Source organism: Crocodylus siamensis, chromosome 8 (assembly GCF_052110815.1).
Source record: "Crocodylus siamensis isolate JL-2025a chromosome 8, ASM5211081v1, whole genome shotgun sequence".
Classification (NCBI taxonomy): domain Eukaryota; kingdom Metazoa; phylum Chordata; order Crocodylia; family Crocodylidae; genus Crocodylus; species Crocodylus siamensis.
Window position 1 is genome coordinate 43,051,092 of NC_143402.1, and position 22,989 is coordinate 43,074,080.

General features: G+C 49.5%; 1 pseudogene; it reads right to left on the minus strand.

The window, feature by feature from the left end:
• The window catches only part of LOC149858347 (fibrous sheath-interacting protein 2-like), a 48,853-nt pseudogene extending 31,935 nt beyond the window's left edge, over positions 1-16,918 (minus strand).
• Positions 16,919-22,989: the final 6,071 nt, after the last annotated feature.

Below are 22,989 nucleotides of genomic sequence, written 5' to 3' on the forward strand. Positions count from 1 at the left end.
GTCCATGATTGCCTTTGGCTGATGCCAATGCTGCTGACAGTGCCTGTGGGTGGTTGCTGACCCCTAGTCGGCGCTTGCCAAGCCCCCACCCAACCCCGCTGCCAATGCCAGTGGCGTCTGCAGGAGCTCCCTGCCGCCGAGCTCCTGCTGCCATGCTCCCACCACTGCCAGTGCAGCCGTGCCCCGCCAGCTGCCGGGGGCACACAGCATTCAGGCCATAGATACTAGTTTAGCCAGTTCACTTTTAAAAAGATGGAGGTTCCTTGCATTTTTCTGAGAAAACTTCCAAAGATTCGTTCTATTCATAGTGAGAAGTCTTCTAATTTCCACTCTAAGTGAATCCATAGCCACTTTGTGGGAAGAATTGTGGAGTAAATTCTTTCTGTTCGGAGACAGCATATTCTAGGATCAGAGCAAACGGATTTGATTTTGACTGCCCTGTTATTGACTGTTCTATTGTTTCAGAGAAAAGCTTAGCTCTGTGAAAATGTACCTAATTGGTCAATGTGAAGTCAGTGATGAGATGGCATATGTAGCCAGGCACTGTAGTCACTAGGATTGTTTTCTGCATCCTCTGTGTTTAAGAGATTTATGTCTGTTGGAGATGCTGCCATTGTGGAAAGCTGAGCTAGTGCAGCGTATACCTTAGGAGACATACACCCTTGTTTTTTTTCTTATTCTAAAATTAAACTCAGAATAACAGAGGTAGTTGCTCTGGGTGTGTTGAATAATGCAACAGACATTTCTTTTTGATCCCAGCTGGTTATGGCATATATTAACTAATTTTACTTGGGGCCAGAGATAAGGATATCCCAGCCTGAGCCCCACGGCCCATGGAGCCAGCCCTAGCCCCCCCGACTGCAGAGTGGGGGCTGAGAGTTCCCAGCAGGTGGGGGCTGGGGAGCCTGATCCCTGCCCAGCTCCACAACCACAAAGTTGGGCAGGAAACAGGCTCTCAGCCCCCGCTCTGCAATCATGGAGCAGGAGCTGGGAACTGTCTGAGTCAGGGGCAGGTTCCAGCCCCATACCCTGATCAGGCTTTTGAGGCACAGGGCCTGGAAAGAGCTGCAGGGGAGGGGAAGGTCCAGCTCCCTGCCCCTATCCACTGGTGGGGCAGCTAGCAATGAGCCCCCTGCTAGCTGGGGGCTTGTTGCTAGCTGCCCCACTGGCAGATGGGGTAGGGAGCTGGTACCTGCAGCTCTTTCCAAGTCCCCTGTCACCGACTGCGGAGCCAGCGCCAGGAACTCCCAGCTGCCAGCAACAGGGGGACATCATTCCTCCCTGGGCTCTGGTGGCAGAGCCTACCCCAGCAGCAGGGGAAAATGTCCTAGCCTCCACCAGAAGACTCCTGGGCCTGTGCTCCCTGCCAGCTCCTGAGTTAGCACCCTGGGGAAGCCTAGAGCTCCCCCTGGCTGCTGCAGGGGCCCAGTGCAGGGCCAGCAGGGGTGGAAGCACATTGCTGCCATGTGCAGCAAATCTGCTCCTGAGACCCTGCCTTTGTAGACACAAGCCCAGGTCAGTTTACTTTAGAGTAATTTACTCTAAATTGATCCTGCATTATTAGCATGTGTAGATGTGCCCAGTATCTGAAAAACAGTGAAGATCATCAGAATAAACCTTCCTGCAGTCTCAGATACTCATCTGTGTATGTTGATGGGACATAAAGAGGATTATATTCTACTGCTAAGACACATCAGCTCCTTTAAAAAAATCCCTCCACAAAACAAATTTATTAGAGGTGCTATTCTGATAAGCTGTTTAAAAAAAATAAATGAATGGAAATAAATTATGCATAAAAGAGTACTGTGGATCCAGGAGCTTGTGTTTGTTTGTTTTGTTTCTTTTCAGTTTAAAGTAGTTAACATTTTGTCCACAGCTTCTGTACACCTCAGCTGTAATCTGCTCTGAGCTGACTCTCTGTTTTTTCCTTCATTGTGCTTGTTGAATACCAATAACAAAGAATGCCCCCACCCCAATTTTATTTTCCCCAACATTTTTTGAATAAATTCTTTCCAAATTATTTTCTCCCTTTTCTCACCAGTTCTGTCTGTCAATGCTGGAATAAAAGCCAGTGGATCTGAGATCCAGGTGCATTTTCTGAGTCCTAATAGGTATTCTGTGGGAAGCCTTTGACTGTTATTTACATGAATAAAAGGATAAGACTTCATGAAACTTTTAGGTTCTTCAAGACACTGAGCAGCTCCAGAGAGGCACTGGGCACCCTCTGCTGGACACAGCAGCCTTGAACATAAAACCAGGGAAATGGCACAGGCTGTTCCACCTCCAAGAGTGGGGCTCAGAGGGCACTTTTACACATGCTCCACACATGCTAATCACAAAGCATCAGAACAGACTCACTTAACTGAGTCTGCTGGAGTGTTCTAATAAAAACATTCAAATCTAATCTAATGAGAATGCATCCTTCAGCGTCTCATGTATTCAGCATCCCTGCATTTCAAAATGGCAGGAGGGGCACTGTAACTATAGCTCGTCGAACAAATTTTAGTGAAAGCACCCCCTCTGCCATTTTGAAATGTGGGATGCTGAATACGAGAGATACCATGGGTGTTTTAATTAGAACAGCTCCCAAGAGCCACTCCACTTAACACCCCCCCCCAACCCAGAGCACTGAATCATGATGGTGACTTACAGCAGGGGATGGCAATTATTTCAGCTGATGGGCCATTTAACTAGTTTTGGTGAGCTGTTGAGGGCCACACACATAAAATCTTTCAAAAGATATAATTTTAACAATGTATAGATAAAAAGCATATACTAAAAATCAAACAAAAATATACTATAGCATATTTTAATTTTAATTCAAAAAATAATTTTGAGTACCATGTAATTTCACGTACCATCCATAATAGCAATTTCATAATAGTTCAAAATAAAGTCTTACCCTTGTATATTGTATGAGTGAGTATGTGTGGATGTGGATGTATGTGTATATGTATGGGGAGTGGGTGAGCAGTGATGAGCAGCTACCTGTGGGTGGCCAAGTGGGTGGAAGTTGGCCAGGAGCTAGAGTTGGAGCCCTGTGAGCTGGGGCAAGAGCTGCCTGGAGGCAGGTTACCCCCACCCCAATCTATGAAACTATGAAACCTGGCTCGGCATCTGCTGCCCAGCACATGTCCCCACATGGAGTAATGCAGCAAGGACAGGAGGAGCTGCTGGAGGCAGCAGGAACTGAGCAGTACCTGGGAGGCTATGGCAGGAGCCCCTCCAGGAGGCTATGCATACTGGCAGGAGCCAGGGCCTGGGCCAGTGCTATCTGGTGAGCGTGGGCAGCACTCAGCCCCATGCAAAATGCCACAGGGGCAACTGCATGCCGGATACACTCAATTGGCAGGCCCCCACTCATGGGCTGGATCCAATCAGTTGGTGGGCCAAATCTGGCCTGCAAGCCGTATTCTGCCCCCACTCTTGGGCTGGATCCAATCAGTTGGTGGGCCAAATCTGGCCTGCAAGCCGTATTCTGCCCACCCTTGCCTTACAGCTTTACAGAGCACACAAATGCCAGAAGGGCAGGCCCTGGACTGGCTGAGCTGGAGGAAGATTAGGCTGATGTACTGATCCCATGCTGTAAGGGAGCAGAAGCAGAGGCTGGTAATAGAAATGGCCATTGCAAACAGTGCTCAGGTTTGTTGCACTGCAAGGGAAAAGTCTCAGGCTCTCAGTACAGGGAGAGTTGCTTTTTTCCAACCATTTAGGATCTGTCCCAAAATCTGTGACTATGGGCCCTGCTACACGTTAAAATTAAAGCTGGTTAGAAAATCAGCTATAAAGTTGTTACACACTTTCAAGCACTATATAGTTGGTTGGCTCTTTTTATAGCTGGATAGTCATTTTTATCCTGTGACATTTACTTTGCATATGTGACTGGTATAAATTTATTGCGATATCAGTTAATTGAATAATATGTAACATGTAGCAGGGGTCTATGAGGCCCAACTGCTGCACTAGCAAACGCAGCAGTGCTGCACAGCAATTAGCTCACCATTGCTTAAGCCCAACACTCTAATGCAGTGGTCTCCAAAGTGGGGTGTGTGCACCCCAGGGCGTGCACAAGACGATCCATTGGGGTGCGGGAAGAAAATATTAGAACCTCTATTTATATTTATATAAATATACATATATTGGGGGTGCGTGCTCAAAAAATTTTTTTACTGATAGGGGTGCACGATCAAAAAAGTTTGGAGACCACTGCTCTAATGCAGCAGCGGGTAGTTCCTGGCATAGAGGAGCCATTCTTCAGCAGGGGTTTGTAGAGCCTTTGCTTTTACATCATCAGCATATTTGGAAGTTGCTGTGGGCCACAGCTCTTGTGCCAAGGATCCTTCCCCTGTGACTTGAAGGTGGCAATATTCGCATATATCTCTGTAAATACCATTTACAGGTACCATTTACTCTAGCTGGATGCAGCAGCTCAGTGTTGCCAAGCTCCCTGTACTGATTTCCTGCCACCCAGCAAATGTACCTCAGGCCATTTATCCAGTACCTTCTGCCCAAGAAACTCCAGGGTCCTTACAAACAGCGAGCTGTTGCTCCTCTTGCATTAGGGAGTCCAAATAGCCACAGCACATCCTGTGTGAGACAGATTATGTGGAGTGGGGGTGTCCATTATGTTATGATGTCCCTTCTCTCAAGAGCCCTGGCTGTGCAGAGATGCACCTCAGGGCAGGTCTGAGGCATCCTTCTTGACAGTGGATATATGCCAGTTAGGACTTGGTTGTCTGCAGATGCCTGGCCTCAGTCTGTGCTGTCTAGTGCTTGGGGCAGGGGCTTTGGTTCCATTTTGGACCTACCATAAACCTGACCTTTTGCAAAGCCTTTGTGTCACCCAATTTTCCAGTGAGGACAAGACTGGATTTTGTTGGAAAAGCCTCTGAAAGAAAATGGAAGGCCAGGGCATTTAAAATCCTGATCATGTTGCAGTGTTTAGACACTCTCCAATTCACTGCACCTTATAAATATATATTTATTATTAATATTATTCCTTCTCTGGTGCCAGAGCATGGGGGATAAATCATCCTGCCAGGCTGTGATGAAGAGTCCGAAAGTCAATCTCCCGCCTTGCCTGAGATTTATGCCTCTTTAAAAACAAAGATCCTGACAAGGAGAGAGATTTCCTGGCTCTGCACGACTTTGTTTAATTAGAGAGATGATTCATGTTTTCAATCACAGTTTAATACCAAGCCCTTTATAACCAGCAGTAAAACAGGAACCTGCCAGTCCCAGGGAAATCAGTTTGCCTTGCTGTCTCCACCAGCAGGATGCTCCTCCACTCACCGTACTATTGTGTAGGGAGTGGGGGGGTGGCACAGGCACATGGCTGGGGGGCCTCACAGAGCAACACTGAAGAGACTCAGTGGCCTTGAACCGGCATCAGGATGGTTCCATGGGCTGGGGCTGAGCTGTTTCAGGGAGGTTTGGGGCCTGGAAGTGATTAAAAAAACCTCTGTATAGCCTAGAACAGAAGCAGCACTGCCTGCAATAGATGAGCTTCCTTCCCTGCCTCCTGCCAGCCAGCTGCAGCCCTGAGCTGGAAGGGCCATTCTCAGAGGAGGTTATTGTGGAGGAGGGTTTCATGGCCTTCCTGATTCATTTAGTACCAGATCTCTCCATAAGTACTGATAGCAGAGGGCTAAGGGCCAGCTCTAGGATTGCTGTATACCATGGCACTTGTCTCAAGAGAGACAGTCAGCTTGTCCCATCTGAACCATTGAGCCACCAGATTAAGATGGTCCTGGGGAGGCATAGGGCTCAGTTTCTAGTCCCTGCACTGTCCTCCATACCCCTGGACACTGCCAATTGTCCTCTCCTTCTTTCCCCTTAACTGCAGCGCCATGGACTCATTAACAAGGCCCTCCCAGACCTGAGGGCAAAGGAGTCCAAGGCACCAAGCAGGGAATTCAGTGTGCATCTGCTGATCCCCCTCCCCTGACAGAGGACCCAAGCCCAGCCGAAAGGAGTGCATTTCCCCTTCATAAAATGTGGCAGAAAGCTCTCAGGTCTAGGAACCCATAAAGCACAGATAGTTTCAGTCCAACACGGGCTAGTGCAGGTGGTGAGGAGACTGCCTAGTGAATGTGGAGGAGAGGACTTGGAGGTCCCCAGCACTACTGAGTGTCCTGGAGGCTGCAGAATGAGCGTTGAGGCTGAGATAACAAGGCTGGTATTCAGGGTCTCCAGTGAAAGTCTGATCTACACTGGTCGTGATTCAAGGCTGTTGCCAGTCTCTGAATGCTGGCCAGTGTGACATGACTTGGATTCTGACCCTGCCACAGAACTGTCTGTCAGGACCAGCCCTTCTGCTGGTGCTCAGCACTAGCCAAGGCTGCATGGTATACAGAGACTAAATTCCCACCTTAGGCTCATCAGCAACCTGGTGATGAAGTCTAGGAAGAAGGGGTCCTGCAGGAGGGGCTGGCATAGCCAGGGCATGTGAGAGAGTCCTGCAGGGACAGCCTGAGGCAGCCTGATGGGGAAGGTGCCCCCCTTATTTAGACCATGGTAGTTCTGTAGCTCTGGTCTTCAGGGCTGTTAGCACCACACCCAGTCCACGATGCAGTTAATGCCTTCTTCCTGGCATGGGCAGCAGGATTGATGTGACTAATATTGCTGGTCTCCATTTCTGTTATGTCAGTGTTCCTGGGATCTGGCTGTCTCACCACCAGGATTAGACAGACCCAATGTGTGCCCAGCCCAGGTGGGATGCTCACTGCTGCAGTCCTCAAAAAACACTGCACTGAGAGCAGCTCACCATACAGCTGGCAGGGCCTGAGAATACCTAGTACTGCATGTAGCTATCACTGAGACTCAGCCCTGGAGTAATGGCTCCCCCAAATGTGGAATTCAGGCATTGTTACTAGTGGGGAATGAATGAAACTGTCCCCACTCCAATTAGAGCTGCCAAGAACCAGTCCCTGGAACAGGACCACGCACTACCCAGTTCTTATGGGCTGGGCCCAGCCAGCCAGAGGGGAATGATGAGAAGAAGCCTGTTTTGCTTCATGCAGCACAAACAGCAAGACACCCTGGGAACAGCACTACAAGTGCCAGACAGGGATTCAGGCAGTCCTGCACCTCCTCACCTAGCATATCCGTCAACTAGCACCCTTCTACATGGTGCCCAGTGAAGAAATTGCCAACCCAAGGCCAGAAACCTCCCTGCTTCCCCACCCCCTCACCAAACACTGTTCCTAGGCCTTTTTTGCCCTTCAAGGGCTGTGCCCTGAGTGAAACCTTTTCCTGTCCCTGCCCTGGAGGTTTCTGATGCCTGGGCAGGTAATGGCTCCCCTACCACCCATCTGGAAGGCACTTCTCAATTGCCCTTTCTGCCCACAGGGCAGAAATTAAGCAATTGACCTTAGCCTGCCAGGTGACCGGAAGTAGGCTAAGCCGTCTCAGTGGATCTCATCCTGCAGCCACCTCAGATCTCATTAGTTCCCATTTCCCTCCTCACCAGTGGCTGCTGGAAAGGGAAAAGAGCTGGGTGGCTTAGCTCTGGGCAGGTGGGTAACTGGAGAGGTTGAGTGACTCTCTGGCAGTCAGCTGGCATAAGTCTCCTTACTTCTACTTTTGCAAGTGGAAAATGAAAATGACAAGAACTTTCCCAGGGGCAGCTAGAAAGCCAAAACCTTCCATATGGTACTTGCTAAAGGGAATTGTTCCAGCTGAATTTTTTAAAGGTGCCACTTTTCAGGGAAAGGTATTTACATTTTCCAGCCAACACCCAGCTGAACAGCCAACATGAAATGCCCTGAGCTGGCACATTCCTGGCCCTTCTCAGACTCTGCTGTTGCCGAAGGCCATGTCTCAGAGTGAGCATTCCTCGGGTGCTACAGCCTGACCAAAAATCAAGGCCTGCTAGAACAGTATGGGCTGTCAATACCAGCAGGCTGGAAGAGAGCCCATGTGGAGCTAAGAGCAGCCACAGGAGGCAGAGGGGTGAGCTAATAACACTAAGGGCTTCCATAACTCAGCACGGCCAGAGACTTTTATGAGCCTTTCCTTGTCTAGACACCCCTCATAAAGCTGAGAGATGCCCTTTGCACTAAACTCCCAGGCACCACATACAGGACATCAATTGAAAAATAAAATAGACATGTTAAAGCCTCATAAAATTAATTAGCTCTCCCTTTAAATGAGATCGCACAAGTGAGTGTTTCACCAGACTTTAATTAAAAAGGCAAAAAGTTACACTGGGCAAAATGGCAGGTCAACTGGAGCCAAACTGGGTGACTCTGGGGCACAGGACCTGGGGATAGAACCAGGTCCTGGGTCTGATCCACCCAAATCCATTATGCAAAGTCATCATCCCATAGCAGCTGCACAGCAACATCTGTGGAGTAAGCTGGTGTCTCATTGCATGTGTCATTGGCACTACAGCACTGACAACCCCTCTGTCAGACAACCCCTCTGGCATCAGCCAAGCTCAAGGACCCTGTGGGGCTAGGTGACAGAGCTCTCCCAAATGAATTGGTTTTTTCACTTGTGTGATTCTTACTAGAGCAATGCACAGGACAGTGGGATGCAAACAGTCAGAGCAGGAACTTGCCACCATTTCTCAGTGACTTGCTGTGCTTGCCTCACAGTGCAATGCTGCATGGCAGTCCCCGACAACTGGAGGTTAATCAGTCCCCAAGCACTGCCCCACTATGCCTTGACTCTTTGAAGGTCTTGTCTTTTTGTCCACAGTTCACAGGATCATAGGAAAGTAGGGGTGAAAAAGAACTCATAAGGTCATCTAGTCCAGCTCTCTGCTCAATTCAGGATTATTCCCAGCTCAGCCATCCAGCCAGCTGTCTGTCTAGTCTGCTTTTGAAAGATTCCAAGGATGCCGATGCCACAGCTTTCCTAGGAAGCCCCTTCCAAAGCCTGTTCCAATGCCTCAGAGTCGGAAAGTTCTTCCTAATCTCAAAACTAAATTTCCCCTGCTGAAGCTTGAGGCTGTTGCTTCTAGTCCCTTCCCCGACAGCCACAGAGAAAACCCTTTCTATATAATCAACCTTCAGGTATTTGAGAACTGTTATCAAATCTCCCCTTAGTCTTCTCTTCTGCAGGCTAAATAACCCAAATTCTTTCAGTCTTTTCCCATGTAAGTCTTATCTCCAGGGCTCTAGTCATTTTTGTTGCCCTGCGCTGGACTCTTTCCAAACTGTCCATGTCCTGTCTTGTCAAAACATTCTGGGCTGATTAGACAGATCAGGTCCAGCTCAGGAGATACCAATGTAGGGCCATAGAATCTCTCCTGATACCAAGATGGGGCTCCAGACCTCCTGCTCTCCATGTTCATGCCCAGCATGGTCTCCCTACTTTCAAGTAAGAGATAGGCCAAGTCAGGGTGCCGGACAGGCACTGGCACCACTCTGCTCTGGGTGCTGGGAAAGTAGGCAGCAAGCAGTGATCCAGGCTCTTCCCTTCCTAAAAATATGATCACTAGGAATCAGGCAAAAGCATAATGGTGGCCCATCATAACCTGAATCCAAGACCCAGGCTGGAGAAGCTCTGATTCTACAGTGCTGTCACCCCAGTGAGGCTAGGCTAGACAGCATCACTGATCTCCTTTGGAGAAGTTTGAAAAGGACCAGTGGGTTTGGGAGAGTATGAGACCTCTGCAGCAGGTAGGTCTCATACTCCTGCTGGGCAGAGTACGAAACCTCTGCAGCTCCAGGCCCAATGGGAATGTCCCAATATGTGCCAGCATTTCTCAGTAATGCCAGCCCCTAGACAGTGTCACACCATCTATGATGCCTCATCCTAATTCATCTCTGAGCCACTACAAGGGTGTGCATGCCTGAGTGCCCCAGGCAAGGGACACACCATACTGCCAGTTTTCAGCTTCCCAGTCTTTCCCAAGGAGCATTGCTGGCCTGTCCTTCAAATGAGCGTCACCTAGAAATAACTCCTTGCTCTTCTCATAGTGGGGCATCTCTAGATAGAACTGCACCTGCACCATCATGCCCCCTTGCCTGTGACATTGCATTGCTAGAACTAGATGGATCAGAAGCTGCTGCTCTTCTTTGAGGGGCCCTGTCATACTCAACATTGCTTGGGCAGGAGAGTCCCCTGCAGGACCTAGGTCCTCCTTTTCTTGACATAGTGTCTCTAGGCACAGCCCAGGATGATGGGAATCAACACATCAATCCAGCTCTGCCTGCTGGATGGGGAGCTGTCCTCAGTATGCAAAGGAATGGCCCACCAGTATCTTGGCTTGACACCTCTTGGGAATGAATCATGATGCTTTCCAGAGCATGTAGGTCCCAGTACCTCCTTCTACTCTTCATACATCACAGCCCTAGCATTTTCTATATATAGAAGTGGGAACTTCCCTTTTCAGCTTCCTGTGCCCGTTCCTGGGGCTGCAGGGTTTGGTACACATGATTACTCTGTCAGTCTAATCTGAAAGAGAGACAAAAGGGGCAAATTATTCAGGCATTCTCATAGGGCCGCTCCACTGTTATGCCCTGGCCTATACTCCCACATATGTTATATACCACATGTCATGGAAATGCATGTCACTTCCTGTCATCTCTTCCCAATGAGAGCATCCTCTGTGCTATCAGTGGGGCTCAGTGAAACCTGACAACTGCAACTGTCATTATGGCCCCAGCAAAGCCACTTGACTGCAGAGTGGGGAGGAAAACATAGGCCCCTGCTTTGCCATGGACAATGATTAGCAAGCAGGACAGAGGGACAGGTGCTGAAGGACCTAAACTGTCTGTCCCTGCAGAGGACGTGCTGTACAGGGATCCACCAAACAAGGTAGGAAGAGGCAAGGGAGCTACTTCTAACCTGCCAACTGCTCCCCAGCCACATACCCGGGGACCTCTTAAGGTCTCTTTAGAAGCTGCTTACTGCTTGGCACCAGAAGGGCAGGAAGGCTTCAGCAGCCCAGTTTGTATAACAGACGTGTTAAGCGCAGGCCCGGGCTTTCCTGCTGAATCTCAGGAGAGGGGCAGGGCAGGGCAAGAGGTTGTGCGGCTTATACTCTCAGCAGTGGGGAGGGACAGGGCTTCTCTGCTCGCAGGAGCTGGGATGTATATCAGACAAACGCATGTGGAGGGACTTCACAAACAGCCTCATGCAGTAGAGTGGGGATGGGCCTGAAGCAATCTTTATGAAGAGTATTGTACCCAGGTCTGGGGACACAATCCCATCTTTTTCCCAGAGCAATGAGGAGGCAGCATCAGCAGTTCTGTCCGCGAAGGCAGAGATGAGTGAAGGCTCTATCCTGGCCACAAAGGTGAAGGGTGGGAATGTGTGAAATGACCTGGGTATCACTAACAACTTCTGTTTCTTTAAAGACTACAGGGAAAACTGGCTTCGTCAGCCTCAGCAGATGGGCCTGGGTTAAGAAAGACTGTAGGAAGGTGACCTCACATGCACACAGAAGCACCCTGGGTAGGTCAATGGGCACTAGAGCAGAGGGGTTGATGTCCCACATCCTCATGTCCTGCTTTGCCTTTGGACCATGTCCCAGGAACCTGTCATGCCCTGAGCAGAGGCCTAGGCCATTTTTCATTCACTAACCCTGGCAGTGCCCCTTGCCATGTGACATGTGGAGAAGTTTGCTGCACTAAAGCCCAGAGCTGCTGCCCCACCAGCAGCACTAGCATGCCGCTATGAAGGGTTAATCATCTGGCAGCAAGGTAGCACTGGGACCTTTAGTGCCTTGGCCAGGAGAGTCCTGGTGTGCAGTAGCAAGAAGGGATAGAAAAGTATTACAGAATAACCTTGGACTGATCTTGGACTTGCGCCCTGATCTTGAAACACAGGCCTAGTAGTCCTTGAGGGTACTTGACCCACTGCAAGAACTTAGGGTGCTTCTCTCAGTCTGAAGCACAAATAGTGGTCTCCTTGGGTACCTCCCAGTAGGCAGAGAGCAAATGTGGAAGTTTCTCATCCCAGTCATTGGGATTAGAGTCCACACAGGCCTTTAGCATGCCTTTCAAGGTCCCATTGAACCTTTCTACAAGCCTATTTGTCTGAGGGTGGTAGGCTGTGGTCTTAAGGTATTTCACCCCACAGCACTCCCACAGGCACTTCATCAGCTCAGCCAGGAAGTTCCACCCCGTCAGTCAGGATCTAAGAGAGGAAACCCAGTTGAAAGAAGATCTTGGTCAGGGCTTCAGCAACTACAGGTGCCTCAGTTGGAGGCCAAGGCAACTGCCTCCAGATACCGAGTTGTGAAATTCACTGGAGTCAGGATGAATTTCTTCCCTCTATGAGTCTTATGCCTCAGTGGGCTCGCAATGTCTATACCCACTCTTTGGAAGGGTTGATCAATGATAGGGAGAGGCTATAGGGGAGCCTCTCTCTTGTCCCCACTTTTGTCTGTGCACTAACACATCTCACAAGATCTGCAGTAGTCTGTCACATTCTGGGCAATTCTTGGCCAATAAAAGTTCATCTGCAGCTACTGGCATGTCTGATCCCTGCCCCTATGACCAGCACAAGGGAAATCCTGAGCCATGAGCAACTGTTGCCTGAACTTAAGAGGTACTACAAACTGGCGATGGGGTTCGCACGTCTCGCCATGGTTCTTTGGTACCCACAACCGATACAGGAGTCCCTTGTCCCAGACCACCTGTTCCCTCTTATCTGGGGTGAACTCTCTTTCTGGCTCCTGAGCCACCTGCCAGACGTCTTCCAAGCTGGGGTCCTCTAGAACCTCCTGCTTGAACTCCCCTTGCCCAGCTAAGCAATCATGGGGAGCTCTGGTGTCCCATAAGGAGTGCACCTTCACTCTCAGGGCTGTCCTCCAACTTCTCCCCAAGAGTCTCAGTTTCCTCCACCACTGACTGATTGGACTCCTCCCTGGAGCTGTCACTTAACCCAGCCTCGGGGTTGCCAGTTTCCTCAGTGACTAGTTGCAGTCAGAGGGAGTCTCTCCCTTTCCCTCCTTTGCCTCTGCAGCCAATTTGGTGACCAGGCCCTGGGAGGTTTCCACTTCTCCCACCTTAGCCTTTCTGCTGTTGATGAGTCACCACATTAACACGGTAGGGCTCTACAAATTGGCCCCCCACACTTTGCAGGTATTCAAGCTCCATAATATCCCATCCCACCAATATGCTTCCAGCACTCCTAGTTCTATCCCGCAGCCTCTCCACTCAGTGGGGAGAGAGGTTACCAGTACCTCAAAAGACAGGGGCCCCACCCGTTGTATGGTAAGGGTCCACCCAGGACTATATCCGCGGGTGAAATGAGGTTGGCATTGATTAATGACACACTGGCCCCTGTGTCCAGGTCCCCAACAAGGCTTCTCCCTTTTACCATTATCTCAGTTCAGTGGGTGGCCGTCACCTCCTATGGGTTTGTTATCCTGTAGCAACAGGTACACTCCTCTGAGTGGCTTGGGTCTCCCTCCTCACTGCTTACAGCTGTTGCATAGCTGACTGGCTTGGGTTTGTTGCTTAGCTTTGGGCAGTTGGGCCTGATGTGGCCTGGCTCCCCGTGGTTATAGCAACCCCTCTTTTCTGAATTGGGTGGTTTGTCCAAATCTGGAGCCACCTTGCACTCTGCAGGAGGTGGCCCCCTTTCCCATTTTGGGTCTGGCCCTCCCTCCCCCCACTTTTGGAACCCTTGCTGTTCCTTTCCAAAGAAGGGAGGCCTTTTGTACAGCCTCTCATGATTTAGCAACAGCTGTTCTGCAATTTCAGCAACCTCTTGGATAGTTTTGGAGGCCCTGTCTTTAACTAGGGTTTTAATCTCCCTTGGACAGCAGTGATAAAATTGGTCCCATTGCCTTTGCTTTGGTATCAGCTGTGGCTCCATCTGCTCATTTAAGGAGTGAATCCTATACCTGGGCCGCAAACTCAACTATTGACTTCCCCAATTGTGGGATGGCATTCCAGAATTTTTTCCAGAAATAATCCGGTCCTAATCTGAACCTTAATTGCACAGCAGTTTTAAAGGCATCAGTCATCTGTGGACTCAGTAGGCAGGATTTTCAAGACAACGGACAGGTTGCTCGTTACCTGCACAGCTATATCTCATGAATTCATCCTTCCCCAGCTTCCATCAGTGTGCTTACTTTTCGAAGTTACTCAGGAACACTTTGGGATCATCTCCATAGATTCATAAATGTTAGATGTTAGTGTCGGAAGGGACCTCAATAGATCATCAAGTCCAACCCCCTGCATAGGCAGGAAAGAGTGCTAGGTTCAGATGACCTTAGCCCGATGCCCATCCAACCTCCTCTTGAAAACCCCCAGGGTAGGGGAGAGCACCACCTCCCTTGGGAGCCCATTCCAGACCTTGGCCACTCTAACTGTGAAGTTCTTCCTAACGTCCGGTCTAAGTCTGCTCTCTGCTAGCTTATGGCCATTATTTCTTGTGACCCCCAGGGGTGCCTTGGTGAGTAGAGCCTCACCAATTCCCTTCTGCGCCCTCATGATGAATTTATAGGCAGCCACAAGGTCACTTCTCAACCTTCTCTTGCGGAGGCGGAAGAGGTCCAGGTGCCCTAGTCTCTCCTCATAGGGCTTGGCCTGCAAGCCCTTAACCATATGAGTGGCCCTTCTCTGGACCCTCTCCAGGTTATCCACATCCCTCTTGAAGTGTGGCACCCAAAACTGCACGCAGTACTCCAACTGCGGTCTGACCAACACCCGATAGAGGGGAAATATCACCTCCTTGGTTCTGTTTGCCATGCATCTGCTGATGCATGATAAAGTGCAGTTAGCTTTGCTGATGACGTTCGTCACACTGACGACTCATGTTCATCTTGGAGTCCACTAGGACTCCGAGATCCCTTTCCACTTCTGTGCTACCAAGCAGGTCATTTCCTAGACAGTAGGTGTGCTGGACATTTGTCCTCCCTAGGTGCAGCACTTTGCATTTCTCCTTATTAAACTGCATTCTATTGTTTTCTGCCCATTTGTCCAACCTGTCCAGGTCTGCCTGTAGTTGTTCCCTGCCATCCAGTGTGTCCACTTCTCCCCACAGTTTTGTATCATCCACAAACTTGGACAGGGTATACTTCACTCTCTCGTCCAAGTCACTGATGAAGACATTGAAAAGTATCGGTCCAAGGACCAAGCCCTGAGGGACCCCACTGCCCACACCCTTCCAAGTTGATACCGACCCGTCCACCACCACTCTCTGGGTACAACTCTCTAGCCAATTTGCCACCCACCGGACTGCGTAATCATCCAAGTTACAGCCCCTTAACTTGTTCACCAGTATGGGTGGGATACCATATCAAAGGCCTTCCTGAAGACTAAGTAAATGATATCAGCCCCTACTCCTGTGTCGAGGTGTTTTGTAACCTGGTCATAAAAGGAGACTAGATTAGTCAGGCATGATCTACCTGCTACGAACCCGTGCTGGTTTCCCCTCAGCATAATTTTTCCTGCTGGGCTCTCACATATATGAGCCTTAATAATCTTTTCAAAGACTTTGCCAGGGATGGAGGTGAGACTGACTGGCCTATAGTTGCCTGAATCCTCCTTCCTCCCCTTCTTGAAAATAGAGACCACGTTGGCCCTTTTCCAGTCCTCTGGGACCTGTCCCATGCGCCACGAGTGCTCAGATATTCTTGCCAGTGGCTGTACAATGATATCGGCCAGTGCCTTCAGTACCCTTGGATGGAGCTTATCTGGGCCTGCCAACTTAAACACATCCAGTCCTTCCAAGTGACTCTGCAACATCTCAGGGTCAACGCTTGGTAGTCTGGCACCCAGCTGCTGCCTCTCTAAAATCCTATTGTGAGACTTGTCTTGCCCCTCATTTAGGAAGACTGATGCAAAGAACTCATTGAGGAGGTCAGCCTTGTCCTCCCTGTCTGTCACCAATTGCTTTTGCCCATTCAGTAGTGGTCCTATTCCACCCTGGGCCTTCCTTTTACTCCCTATATATCTAAAAAACAATTTTTTGTTATCCTTAACTTGGGATGCCATCCTCAGCTCCATGGTAGCTTTGGCCTTTCTAACTGCCTCCCTACAACTGCGAGCTGAGGAGGTATTCTCATCTTTAGTAATCTCTCCCTGTTTCCACTGCTTATATGCCCCGCTTTTTGCCCTTAGGCTGCTCTGGATTTCTCTGGTCAGCCAAGGAAGCCGCTTGGCCCCTTTCCCCCTTTTGCCCCGTATTGGAATCGTCTCCCTCTGTGCCTGAAGGATAGTTTCCTTAAAGCACAGCCACCCTTCCTGTGCTCTCATCTCGCCAAATCTCTTACTCTGCAGTGCGTCATTGACTAAACACCTGAGTTCGCTGAAGTCAGCCTTCCTAAAGTCTAGCACTTCTACCCTACTAGTTACCTTACCCACTCTATGCCTTATGATGAATTCTATTATTTGGTGGTCACCGTCCCCCAGGTGACCACTGATCTGCAGGTCCCCTACCACGTCATCCCCTGTTGCCAATACCAAGTCCAGTAAGGCATCTTTGTAGTGAAGGAAGACTGGGGTGTTCAGTCTGGGGGGATGCAGCTGGTGCCAGCTGAGTGCCTGCAGCTCCAACATTTGACTGCATCTGGAGCATTGCGAGATCATGTTCATGCTTGAGTCTGGCCTCTTTGGCTTCATGCTGGCACTGAGTCTCCTCATGTTGTGCTTTCCTCTCCACCACCTCCATCTTACACAACTATAGCTCAAGCTTATGTGCCTCATGCCTGCACTGGGCTTCTTTAGCTTCCAGCTCCAGCCTGTATCTCTGGAAGTTCAACCCTTTGGGTAGAGAAGGGAGTCATTCCTTGGGCATTTCTCATGCCTGTGGCTCATCAAAAGGAGCAGTTCCATCATCTCCACTCCCACTTGGAACCAGGGTGGGCACTTCCCTGGTTTGCTCGTAGTCCAGCAGGACTTCAAATCAGGTCCTGTCTCTTTTGCCCTCTTTTTCTTTGGATGCCTACCTCCTTCAGCTTCTTCACCAATTGGTCCATGGTCAGGTGGTCATCCTCGTCAGCCATTCTAACTATCTATACTGTCCACTTGACTCAATACCAAACTAGAGATTGTTTGTCCAGGGGTTTTCAGTGACTGTATTCCCTTCCCCAAATTATGCCTTCAGGACGGCAGGTTGTCAGCTCCCACCCCAACCACCACATGTGACGGGTCAGTTGGGAGTGCTCCTACAATAAGCCACCCACTTCACTGTGCCTGACCACCTTCCAGGCTCTGAGTGCCTCCCTGGGGGCACCTCACGGCCAACCAACCCCCTTCCTGGAGCACATCCGCAAGTCTGGGGGTAGTGTTGCCACCACCCAGAGTTTGGACTGACCTTGGACCTGCGCCCTCTGGGAAACACAGGCCTAGTAGTCCTTGAGGGTACTTGACCTACTGCAAGAACTTGAGGTGCTTCCCTCAGTCTGAAGCACAAATAGTGGCCTACCTTAGTCAGCCAAACCAAGGGGACCCCAAGGCATAATCTAGACCCTCTCCCAATATGTCTCCCACACTAGGTACAAAGGAGAACTTTACTGGTTACAAGGAGTAGGTTTGGAATAAGGTACAGGGTAGAGCAATATCAGAGAAATACCTTAGAGAAAACAATGGCATGGTAGCCTTTTATCACTCATCTGAGTTACTGCAAGCTATATATCTAGTTAGATCTCAGGTAGCTTACTCCTGAGTATCATCCAGAGGAAGGTAGAGATCTCCTCTGGAGGCAGGCAGTTCATTGTTCATGAGTTTCGAGAGAGAGAGAGTTTCAGATGGTCTAGCTTCTCTGTGAGTTTTCATCATGGCTCCAGCCCCTCCTTCTGGGCAGTCCTTCACTTATTTAGCCCTTATGACATCATTTACCTGATCCAATGAAGGTCAGCAACTGCTGGCTGCCAGCCAACCAATTTGAAATTCATCACTGGTTGCCAAGTAGACCAGCAGGGTCTTTAGCCCCCTCCCAGTCATGTTGGTATTGCTTAGAACAATAGGGAGTTTAAGCCCCCCACCCAGGTATGTGTGGCCAGTCACATAGGCAGAGGGAGCAGGTTTGCCCCTCCCTCAGGAATGTATCCAGCTTAGGTTAAAACTCAGGGTTACCTGAAGCAGATGGAGCCAGGGGTGCCTGCCCTTTGCAGTGACCATGGTAACCAAATTGTCCGAAAGCAGAGTTTGGCAAGAGACAGAGATGATATTCTGCCAAAGAGGCTGGAGTTGATGAGGATGACAACAGGTTAGTGAAGGGACAGGTTCTCTTTGCAACCTTACCTGTGTCCTCTCCCCTCACTCTTGCCCTGGCTCAGCCCTTTCTACAGCCATGGGATCTAAAGAGCTTCTCCTGCTCTAAAAGTGTGCAATCTCCTGCTTAGCACCATGTGCCAGCCAGGGGAGAGGGCTCCGGCTACTGCTTTCAGATCTGGGCTGGGTTCAATTCAATTTTATGCTATGGTGCTCAGGGCCATGAACTGGTGATTAACAAGAATAACACCAGCACAATCCAGCTCCAAAGCACTGGATAATTAACACAGACTCAAAATACTTTGTGATCCCTCTCCCAGCCAACAGCAGCATGCATGGGGCTGAATCCAAGGCCTTTCAGCTGGGACTCCAATCTGGAACCCAGGGACAGCAAGTAGCACCCCTGAGCTGCCTGCCATGCAGGTGCCACATTAAATTAAATGCCACAGCAGGAGTCAGGCAGGGGGCTGCCAAGTCAGAGCCTTCTCACTAGTCAATGCTGTCTCTCTCTGCTGGATCTTGAGGCTCTGGCTAAGCACAGCCCCTTGTGGTATAATTTGTGTCTCTGAAGGGAGGCCAGGAGATGCACAGCAGAAGATGGGATGTCAAGCCAGAATATAAGCCAGCAAGAGCAGAAGCACCAGCTGAGGTAAGATGCAATGTGGCTTGAGCCTGGGGAGGTCATGGGGTGCCATCTCACATGAGACCAATCTACAGCGGTTAGGAAAAGCCTAGCACATACCTCTTTCCCATTAGTGTTCTCTCTCAGACAGTGGGTGCTGTGTGAATGCAGCAGTTGTGGCCTCCATCCTCTCCAGCCCCATTTTATGGTTGGAGAGGAGGCACAGCTCCTGTGAGGGATGATGCTTTCCCTAGGAGTTGCACTCAGTTTAAAGGGGCTTCAAGAGAAAGTGTCTGCAAAGAATGAAGAAGTCCTAGGTAAGCAAGTGTCTCTCCTTTACTGAATGGCTTCAGGAGGAAGTTCTCTGTCATGCAGGAAAGTAATGGGGATGTACCAGGAAACTGTGATGAAATAGGAGATCCTGGTTTCACAGCTGTCCCACCTGCATTTAAGTCCCCTTTCCCTAGGGGCAGAACAGTGTGTGAATAGACATCATTCAATGGGCAGTGGGCCACAGGTGATGTTCTGAGGCAAATGCAGAGTTAGCAAATGGAAGAAAATCACTGTGGACACCTTGTTCCCTCAGCTACCCTCCTGCCAACTGGGTAGCCAAGTCCTGATACCTCATTCTGTGGATACAAGAAGGGTCTTGTTCCTGAGAGCTGTCACTCAGCATGAACCATGAGTCCTAAATTCACAAGCCTGCTCCCCTGGATTCACCTAGCTTAACAGTTCCACGGGGAAATGCTGGCATGAAACCCTACCCACTTCTCAGAGCATCCCATTGTGCAGCCCAGCTCAACATCGTACTGAGCTCTGCCTGTTATGGGCCATGAGCTCCCCGAAGGCTCACCATCTGCTGCTGCTACCGGTGGCAAAGGCTGTGTACCATGGAGGGGGTGGGGGCTGTTGGATGGGTGGGCATGTGGCAAGGGTCTCACACCCACCCACAAACCCTACACCCACCGTAACAGGGGGCCTTCTCGGGGCCAATTTCCCTGTGGCCCACCCACCTCTTTCTGGGTTAACTGCCTGCCTTATTGCCCACCACACCTTGTCATTAATTAATTAATTGATGTTAATAAAGTGGGAGGCAGCAACATGCCCTGTTTATATGGGCAGCCCTGAATCTAAAATGGCTGCCCTAATCAGGCACCTGCTGGCTGCTGCCTTCTGCCCTTAAAGTGGCTCTGCCATACCCACTCCCTCACATATCCCACACACACTGCCCCATTGACCTTACCCCCACCCACCCCACGAACTGCACATCCCTTCATAAACCCCCCAGAAATCCACCCCCCAACTACCCCCACACAATATACAAGAGTAAGAGTTTATTTTAAGTTATTATGCAATCACCTCTATAGACATTAAGCAAACACATGTAAAATCAAGACAAAAATATTTTTGAAAAAAAAATTAAAATATGTTATAGTAGACGTTTGATTTTTTGTATATAATTTGTTGTTTTTTTTCTGGTTCCAAGATGGCAACTCCCACTCCCAAAAGGAGTACTTCTAGGGGCAAGGGGAGGGACTTCTGGTTAGGGATAGGATTTCTAGTCCCAAGATGACAATCAGGGGGCAGGGCTACCCTTGCAGCCCTCAACAGCTCACCAAGAGTTGTTAAGCAGTCCTCCAGCCAAAATAATAGCCTGCCCCTGCCCTACTCTCTGTCCTCTGTTGGACTATTTCTCTTCCTTCCCTGGAAATACACTTTCTCTTCCAAGCTGCCTGTAGTGGGGCCAGGAACTCATGCCAGCCCTGCTGGCCCTGGACACAGGCTGCTGGCTACCCACACCAGGGGGACCAGCAGCTGCCATTGCTTCTGGATGAGCCCCCCATCCGCCAGCCTTGCTTACAGTGTGTGTATCTGTGAGGGAACAGTCAGAGGCTGGGGTGCTGGCCACCTGTCCCCAGGCCCTACCTACTAGGTGCCCTCACCCTACAGCCACCCTTCCCAGGAAGGCATACACATAGGCCACTTTCTATATAGTTTGCAGGGAAGAGGGTGTTTTATTGTTAGTGGGTGGGGTGGGTGGCGGAGGGGCTCTGGTGTTGGGGAGGGAGGAGGGATTGGCTCTGGTGTTGGGGAGGGAGAGTGGAGCAGGGGTCTGTTTGCTGTGAAATCAATAAAGTGTTTTCCTGAGAACTGTCTGCAGTGAGCATGGTGCTGGGGGTGGGCAGTGGGGTGGGGGTGGGATCCATGGGTGGCTGTCCAGGAAGGCTACAGTGGGGAGTGCAGGAGGAGGTGGTCAGCCCGTGCCTCTTGCACTCACTGCCCTGGTTCCCGCTGGTGGGTGTGTAGCTCACCTGGGGCCTCTGTGGCGGGGGCCCACTGGGGCCAGCAGAGCCAGCACCATGGCCAACAGGGCACTGGATGTTGCTGCCAGGGGCAGGGCTGGAGCAGCCATGGTGCAGGGAGGCAGGCTGGAGCAAGAGAGCCACCGCATACTGGCCCCAGCCTCTGCATGCTGCTCCCGGCCAGAAAAGCAGCTGACCGTGGAGCGGGCAGTAGGGTTACCTTTTAAAGATGGCTTCCAACTGCTGGCAGGTATGTCCAGAGCCTCAAGCTTCCCATAATGGCAGCCAGGGCCCATTACAGGGCTACAGGAAGCAGGAGCAGTTTGCTACTAGAAGCAGCAAATCTGTTCCCATGTCCCTGCATGTGTAGATGCCTGCCCAGGAGCATTTACTCATGAGTAAATTACTTACAAGTGAGATGGTTCCAGATCAAATGCACATGTAGATTCACACTTTGTCTCCCAAGCTTGTTCTGCTTAGGCTGCATCACCGCCCTCTTATAAGTGCCCCTAGTGCCAGAGAAAGCGGTTGGGGCCATTTCTAGTCACTTCCTTATAAGGTGGTTGACCCAAAATGCAGGTTTGTTCCACCACTGTCAGTTGATCTCAATACTAGAGACATTTGTGGGAACTTGCTTTGCCATCTGTATCAGCTCAGTGTTTAGTGTAAACTGAGAACTATTTAAGGCATAACAGTTTGTTTTACAGACAGCAGCCTGCTGGACATATGTCCATGGAACAGTTTTATTTTCCTGCCTCCCTGAAAACACATTACTTTGTTGGTCTGCTCATATGGCAGAAACAACACAGCTGTGATCCTTTTGGTTGAGTGTGGGTAACAATTATTTGGGCAGCCTTCTCTGTTTAAAGCAAACATTTGGCTCCATCATATATCTTATTTGCTTTCTTGAGGAATGAATGATCTACTTGAAATGCATTACACTGGGGCAGGACTTTGTGCTCCTTCTGAGGAGATTGGTATGAAAGCTTCCTAAACACAGGAGACAACAAATTAGCTCACCCTCACAGTTCCTTCTGCCTCAGTCTGCAGTATCCCTTGATTCTGTAGAGTCGGGTCCTGTAGTGGCAGCTCCTTCAGCTACTTATTAACTGCAGCACAGAAGGACGGCGTTGTCTGATATGGAGGTATTCATTTTGATGCTAATGGAAAATTTCCTGTTTTCTTCCTGAAGTTTTTGTTTTCTTGAGTCTAGATGGGTTACACCTGCAGCATCAATCACTGCCTTAGGCAAAACTCATCTTCAGGAGTTACCTTAGATGATACCAGCTCTCTTCTCTGTGTATAAACTAACCTTAGGTCTTCTGCTTGAAGTGTGATACATTGTTCAGGGCATGTTCCCAAAGAAGAAATACAGCAGTATTTCACTACCTTTAAGTAACAAGCAACACACTTGCCTTGCTTCTAAACTTCAGAGCTACTATCAAAACATGCAAACAGTGATTCCCATGGCTAACTGCATCTTACTACAGTACATCATAACCAGAAGGAAGCATAATATCCTGCTTGCCATCAGACAACTTTGAGGTAAATAGACTGCTCTAACTTTTATCTGAGCCTAATTTGCACAAAATGAACCTTTCCAGCCAGGAGATCTTACAACACCTTTCAGCTCTCCTGTGCAATAAGAATTTTCTTTTCCACCTAGGAGAAATTTTACAACCATTGTGCTCTCCTGTGCCTGAAGAAGGATACATGTGCCTAAAAGCTCACAAATAAAGAGGGGTTTTTTTTGTTTTGTTTTTTGCAAATATCTAGTTGGTCTAATAAAAGATATCACCTCTCCCAAGAGTTCAAATTCCTTTCGCCTGCAGACCAACATGGCTACAACCTGTATCCCTTCTTATTACAGTCTGATTAAGTGTTTTAATTATATGGTTTCAAGGACAACTTGTCCACATAACACTACTTTTGATAC